The sequence below is a fragment of the Colobus angolensis genome, unplaced genomic scaffold, assembly GCF_000951035.1.
Source record: "Colobus angolensis palliatus isolate OR3802 unplaced genomic scaffold, Cang.pa_1.0 Scaffold131, whole genome shotgun sequence".
Taxonomy (NCBI): Eukaryota; Metazoa; Chordata; class Mammalia; order Primates; family Cercopithecidae; genus Colobus; species Colobus angolensis.
The window spans coordinates 4,137,186-4,145,357 of NW_012114364.1; the positions used below are offsets into that span (position 1 = coordinate 4,137,186).

At 34.6% G+C, this 8,172-nt stretch overlaps 1 protein-coding gene across 2 annotated transcripts in view; it reads left to right on the forward strand.

Moving 5' to 3' along the window:
* Positions 1-8,172, forward strand: part of PTPRQ (protein tyrosine phosphatase, receptor type, Q) — a 238,997-nt gene that overhangs the window by 196,478 nt on the left and 34,347 nt on the right. The gene's annotated exons all lie outside the window — the stretch shown is intronic.

Below are 8,172 nucleotides of genomic sequence, written 5' to 3' on the forward strand. Positions count from 1 at the left end.
CAAATATTTTTCCACATTAAACCTTTGACATTATGTTTAATAATTCATTTCATATGATAGATTTTTACATGAAACTTTTCTGGAAGTGTCCATATTTTCAATCACAGGTTAAATTAATTAAATTTATAACTACTTGATATTATTTATATCCATTTTTATAAAAGCTTTTTGATAACTGTTTCAGTATAAAAGTACATAAAAGTCTAAGTTGTATATGATATCATTTTTAAATGTCTTTGTATTTAAAAATTAAATATAAAGTAAAAAATTACCTCCAGAAGGAAAAGTAAAAACATATGTACTAAATATGTTTCACTGGTACCTATTGGAAATAGTAAAGTACATAATTTTAAAGAAAAAACAATTACAAATCCTTTTAAAAGCATTGTCAATTATTCAAAATGTTAGCACATTATGAAACTTGTCTGTTAAGATAATTCATCAAATTCTTAATGAAAACTACCATCAGGCTATTTTAGCAAGTTTGCATTTTTATAAGATTCAATAATATGTAATGCTTATAAGCACAAAGTAATTGTTACCAAGTACTTGCTCAACTCTGTTAAAATTTAAAAAATTATTAATTTTGAAAATATGGCATCAAAGGTCTTGGACTCAAAAAGAATTATTCATTTGTAGTTGTCACTTATTAAAATTGGTCTTTATCTAATAGATGGACTTTGCAAGTATATTGCCAACATTTCTAAAAATATCTAATACGTGCTATAGAGGAAAGTGTCATCTGATAAGCAAAGTCCTTCCAAATGCTACAAAATGAAGATTATTCAGTGTTATCACTAAATTGCAGGGAAATGTGTTTTCTTGGATATGACAGCTGACTTTTTAAACATTCAGATGTTGATCTTTATGTTCTAATACAGTGGTCCTATCCACAAATGGGTAGTACTCCAAAGATTTAAGTGTCAGATGATTGTAAGCTATCCAAGACATAGTTTTCTATATAAGAAATATTATGTATAAAATATCAAATATGTAAAAAGAATCAATAAAAGATTCCCAGGGTAACTCACCTAAGTGAAACCATATCATAGGAACACAAGCACTGCTACTACTAGATTGTGTCTCAGTCCTTAAGGAATCATTCTGCATCATCAAAGAAAGTTTTTCCTCCTTTCCCCTTACAGGCCAAATGAATTTTAGTAGTATCCTCCTAGCCTCCTTCCTGCACTCCATCCTCAGTTCCTTTTGCCCTTCCTCAGGCCTGTGTGGTCCATCCCTTTATTCTACACCTGAAAATGTATAAGAGAAAAAAATTCAAATCTCTCAGTGCAATTAATTTTAGCTATTTGAACAATACAGTTGAATCTGTTCATACTAAAATGTAAACTTTTAAGACCGCTCCCCTCCCCAACACTGGCAGGCATTTGCATTTTGTTAAAAGAATACTTAGCAGCCCCTGAAAAAAATCCTTAATAAGTATATCTTCAGGAAATATAATAAAGTGAAAAAGCACTGTTTCTGTTTATTATGCCATGTTTTTAAACAGTCAATATTGGAGAAAGTATTATTTATCAATGAGGTTACATTCGAGGCAGACTGTGGTGAGATTCAATCCCCTAAGCACTATGTATTTTCACAGCTTGCCCCTTTCTCTACTTCTGAACACTAAATACAGCCATCATAAAAAATTAGAAAAGGCCGGGTGTGGTGGCTCACGCCTGTAATCCCAGCACTCTGGGAGGCCGAGGAGGGTGGATAACCTGAGGTCAGGAGATTGAAACCAGCCTGGCTAGCATGGTGAAACCCCATCGCTATTAAAAATATAAAATTAGCCCAGCACGGTGGCACGTGCCTTTAGTCCCAGCTATTCAGGAGGCTGAAGCAGAAGAATCGCTTGAACCAGGAACTGCAGGTTGCAGTGAGCTGAGATTGCACCACTGCACTCCAGTCTGGGTGATAGAGCAAGACTCCATCTCAAAAAAAGGAAAAAAAAAGTAGGTTTTTTTGTTTTGTTTTGTTTTGTTTTGTTTTTTTGCAATGACTGTCATGGCAGCTACAGAAAAGTTTCAGAGCATGGAAAAGGTGGGCAATGAATGTATAGATTGTTTACTATTGGTTATTTGTAATTCAGGGTCTACTTTATTTGACCTTCCTTCTTCATTATTTATTTTTCCACTTCTATGTTTATTTATTTACATATTGCATTATTTGTAAAAGGGTTTAAAAGTGAAATAATATTTCAGATAATTTTTATTTTGTTACACACAGAGAATTAGTATATATTACCCATAATAATAGCAAAATTGGAAATATTAGTTTCCATGCTTTTCACTTTTTCACTTGTTTGTTGTGATTCTGGTATTCACAGTTGTTTGTAATTCTAATGGCACATAATAACATGCTTTGCTGGACTTATTACAGAAATGTATTAAAGTAACAATTAAGTGATTTGGGCATTAATTCTTCAGTATAGAGATCTGTGTCCAGCTTTACTATTTATGCAACATTTTTATGTTAATAAAGTCACTAAGACAATAGACAATAAGACTGGAAAAAATAACAAATATAATTAGATGCATGTACATATACCTGGGTCCTGTTATTTGGTGAAGCTCTAAAGCTCTTCACCTGTTTTGAGGTGTTTGAAGACCTAAATCCATTCAAAGTCAATCAGAGACTGATGGTAGATTCTAGGAGTGAGAACCAAGAAGTTTGATTTAGCTCCCTAAATTGTTGGCAGACTTCTACCACATGTCTTTGTTATCTGCAGGAAAGAACTTCCATAATTTCTCTTAAATCTACCCAACTAATAGGCTGGGCGTGGTGGCTCATGCCTGTAATCTCAGCACTTTGGGAGGCCTAGGTGGGTGGATTGCCTGAGGTCAGGATTTTGAGACCAGCCGGCCCAACATGGTAAAACCCCATCTCTACTAAAAATACAAAAATTAGCCTGGCATGGTGGCACATGCCTGTAATCCCAGCTACTCAGGCTGAGGCAGGAGAATCACTTGAACCCAGGAGGTTGGAAGTGGCAGTGAGCCAAGATCGCACCATTGCACTCCAGCCTGGGCAACAAGAGTGAAAGTCCGTCATAAAAAAACAAAGCAAAACAAAACAAAACAAAAACTACCCAGCTAACATATGCTCTCTCTACTTGATTCTTAGGCATGTCCTTTTTAGTCCAGCCAGCTAAATTTTTCATGCAAAATTGAGCTCATAATGTTTCTCAGTCCTGTATGTTTTCCCATGTCCAAAAGATAAATGATAAAAGAAGAATCTCTAATCAATAATTAAAATAATAATTTTAGGAAGTTATTGACTAGGCAAAAATAAAACAAAAAACAAACATGGTGCTTGGTGCTAAGTCCTTTCAAGGATTTATGGTTTCATATTTTAGAAATTATTAAATGCTTTATACTCTCTGCCTGTATATTTACATTTTAAAGCCCATTCTGTAATTTTTGTTACTTGTAAATTCTCATTATTTAATTATGTTCCACTTTGTTTCGCAAAACTTTTGAAAATGCCTTCTCGCACTCTATACTATTTCTTCCCAAACGAGAGCAGAAGTCAAATAAAGATGTAGTACTCTTTAATTCCATGAAAAAAATTCAAGGATATACCAAAATAATATTTTAAATTCTCAACTGGAATAATTATATTATGCACAAAAATTATTCACATTTTATGTTTAAGTTTAGGTAACACAACTATAATTCTTAGGTAGAATATTTAACATTTTGGGCTCGTCTGTTTCACACTTACCAACTTAGGAAATGATCCTTGTGTTTTGTTATTTAATAAACATGCAGAACAACATTTTGTGATGGCTCCTGCAAAATACCACCACTTAGTTCATTGAAGTTAGAAAGGTTTCTTAGAGCTCTTATTGGCAAGATCAGTAGACACAGACACCCACAGGTAAGACACAGACCTGTATCACTGAGACTGACTCACTTTGTGGATTGCCTTCAACTAGTTTAACTGTAAAATGATTACCTTCCCATGAGAGCCACGTCACTTATAATTAAATAACTCGACAGAATTTTCATCAGCTAAAAAGCCTATTTGCTAAATAAGTTTTTTTTTTACTATCTTCTTTCCACATTTAAGTCATGGAAGTTTTGTTTCTTATACAGACTAAATCAGAAAAGAATAGTAAAACAATATTAATCAATGTCACTGATATTCTTACTTGACAAAAACTCAGTTTCTTTATTCCTCAATTTTTTTTTCAAAAATTTTATGCACCACTTCATACTAATTACCCTGCCTATTTTAGTTGAGTGAATGTAATGGCACATTATTTTAAGCCTCAAAGCCCAATCCAATATTCACGAACAAAATTAAAGTTCACAACAAAATAAAGCAAACAATCTAATGAGTTGGAAACATTTCTGTTTTAAGATAAATCTTCAATAATTTTCTTTCGTCAATAACTTTAGAAGTGTACATGTTGAATGTTTGTTAAATATACAGTTATGTCTTCAGAAAGATTACTGCTTAAAAAAAATTCTACATGCGTACTTTGTAAACTGTAAACCAGAATACCTTTGGTATTGTTATTATCATGATTTATATTTGTAAAATTGAGTACTACCCCAGTCTACTTTCATATATAGAATTTGCTAACAAAATAATAGCTACTGTTTATGAGCAATTCCTGTATTAAACTCTGCATGTAGGGATTTCACTTAACTCTTTCAACCCTTAGTGGTAGGTACTCCTATCCCCATTTTACAGATGGATTTAAAAAATGATGATAGGACAGGTTTATGTAAATGTCTAAGGTCATACAGCTAATAAGCAGGAGAGTTACAAGCTAGCCCAGGTCTGTCTCTGAGGTATCAAGATACACGTGTGTGTGTGTGTGTGTGTGTGTAACTTCGAAGCATACTAGAGAAGATTAATATAAACTCTCTTAAATAGACAAAGACCCATGGAATTCTTCCTCAGCAGCATTTTCTATGACGAGAATGAGTCTAAAGAAAGAGGCGCCTCTTTGGATTTCTTTGTTGTCTCATGATATGAAGCAAAGAAGTGACGGCATTTTAGTGTTGACTCAAACTTGCAGAAACCAGAAAACTTTTAGTAGTGCAATTTTTATTTGGGGTTCAATAATAACTCATAATTTTTGACTGATATATGAAATCCTAATAGTTTGTATTTTAAGTGTCATCATTCTTTGACAAATCGTGGTCGTATGTTTTACTTCTGTTCTAAACTTAAGCTATCTTTGCAAACAATGGCAAAAATTTGTGAATTCAGAATACAAGAAATGTTCTATACTGAGAATGAAGTTGGAGATACTTAATGCTCATGTTCTTGTAATAACAAATCAAAAATAATTCAGTGTGTTTGTATACTAAATAAATAATGAATCTTTACTTCCAGATACTCTTCATTTTTCTTTAGACGCAAGGAGATTTTTGTCATCCAGTAAGTTACTGTGGTAATGCAGAACTCTGCTGTGATTATTTTAATCTTGTCATGTGGTGTGCTCTATATTTTAAAATACATAATATTGAACATCTTGTTGCTTAATGCACTGTTTTGTCCAAAGCTCCCCCCAAAAGCTATACTTTCTACTTACAATATGTCCTTTATAATATTGCATGCTATTGCTAATGGTCAAGTTAATCTTATCAAAATGCACATTGACTCATAATGTGCATGTCCTGAGAATTTGCAGTGTTCCCATGTTGTGTTAGGTTTGATAGCAAATTAAGTTTGCACTAGATTCCTATACAGGCTTCTCATTCCGTTATTAACATGACACAAGAACTGAGTTCCACATCTGATGGGTGGAAACTATATTTACATTTCATACAAGCTCATTTCTGCAACTCTAGGTCGTTAACCTGTCAGGACCAATACAATGACATTTCTTGTTCCCTGATTCTCTGGTACATACACAGAATGGCATATTTCATGGAAACGTTACTTCTGCACTGACCAATGCATAGCCAACTGTGCATGCTTCCAGGTGCTCTCCTGATGCTCAGAAATGCCATTTGTATACTGGCACAAACATTGTTTGTTACATTCTGAGAGTAGCATAGCAGAATATCAGCACTAGCAGGGACCTTAGTAACTGATTGAGTGCCCTAAACATAATAAATTTCTTCATGCAAAGAATGTAAATGAAGGAATATGAATGCAGGAATATGAATGGAGGCAGAGAATAAAAAGGCATTTGATTTCAAAATCACACACCTTACTAAAGAAGAGTCTGTCTTCATGAGCTATAAGGCTGAATGGGGCCAAAGCTCCTGATAGTCTGGTTAACCGTGAATAGTACTCTGCATTATTAAAATTGAGAAGCCTGGTCTGTGTCTACTCTAATCACATTTAGCATTTGGGAATCATAAGTAACCTTGTTTTAACTTCAGATTAACTAGTTACCAAGTTCCCATTGACAGAATTAAAATACTTTTATGAAAATACATTTCCTTCAGAGGACCTGCTTGATGGGATTCAAACATTTGTCAAAGTAAGACGTTGTTGAACTAAAGATTTAATTGATCACATTACACATAAAATATCAATTTTCAACCAGCACTCAAAGTTAACCTCTGGGCCATTCCAGACTCAGAGGTAGTTTGTTTGAGCAACTCTGCTAAATGTCTTTCTTCATCATCATAAAATAGAATCCTTTTCCTATTCCTTTTCTCCTTCTCTCTTTCTCTCTCTCTCTCGCTCTCTCTCTGTCACTCTTGCTCTCTTGTTCTCTCTCTCTCTCGCTCACTCACTCCTTCCCTATTTTCTTTCTTTTCTCTTGTCTTTCTTTTCTTTCTTTTCTTTCTTTCTTTCTTTCTTTCTTTCTTTCTTTCTTTCTCTCTTTCACTCTTTCTTTCTCTTTCTTTCTTCTTTCTTTCTTTCTCTTTCTTTCTTCTTTCTTTCTTTCTTTTCTTGCTTGCTTCTTGCATTCTTTTTTTCTTGCTTTCCTCTCTCTAACACCAAATTTTCTTTCCTAGAATCAGGAATAGTCAGAGCCCTTACCCTGCTCAGTCAGAGCCCTTACCCTGACAGAGCTAAACTTAATCACTTGTGTTAGTCAGAACCTTTATAGAACACCTCTACATGCATCATACCATTTAAAGTAGATCTGTCTTGTTCCAAATCTAGTTTTCTGAGGTTGTTTCTAACATCTAACAGAGAAATGTTATTGCCTGCCTGCCAGCCTGGCTAACAGGCAGTAAGGCCTTATTTTTAGCTGGTGTAATGTCTTCTGGTGTCTCCTATTCATTGAGTCCTTGCTCAGAGCCCCATTCATCTCTTCACGCAACTTTGATCAGTCTCTTTCTCCTCTCTATCTACAAATTCTACCCTGTTGCCCCTGATGTAGCTAAACAATGCCCATGGTTTTCATTTAGAATACATGGATGACAAAAGAAGACTTCTGGCAAGAACTTTTTTTTCAAATGTGCTAGTGTGGAAAGGCTTAGTAATAAGGAAAATTCAATTTCTGCCACACTGGGGGTCATACATCTGAGCTCTTTGACATCAGCAAGAATATTGCATTCGCTTCTCATCTAAAAGGCCATTTCATCTTGATTAAATAAAAATAAATAATAATTGAGTATCTCTCAAGTGATAAGCACTGTTTTAGGCACTGGGAATAGTGTGATGAGAAAGGAAGAAACATTGCCTCCAAAGAGATATCCTTCAAATTTAATGCTTCTTTTAAACTGATTCATCCTACACATACGAGAAGACGTGTTGAGAAAGTAATACACATCATTTACTATTAATTGTCTTCCTGATTTAAAAAAGTATTACATGGCCAGGTGTGGTGACTCATGCCTGTAATCCCAGCACTTTGGGAGGTCAAGGTGGGTGGATCCCCTGAGGTCAAGAGTTCAAGACCAGCCTGGCCAATATGGCAAAAACCCGTCTCTACTAAAAATACAAAAATTAACTGGGCATAGTGGCAGGTGCCTGTAATCTCAGCTACTCAGGAGGCTGAGGCAGGAGAATTGTTTGAACCCGGGAGGCAGAGGTTGCAGTGAGCTGAGGTTACACCATTGCACTCCAGGCTGGGCAACAAGAGTGAAACTCCATCTCGAAAAAAAATAAATAATTACATAAATAAATACATGAAAAGTATTCTGTTACTCACTTATGGTATGTTTCTCTTATAAAGTTTTAGAGTCAACTGTATAGGACCAGCCATGGGTTAGGACATTTTAAGTTCATATATATATATAT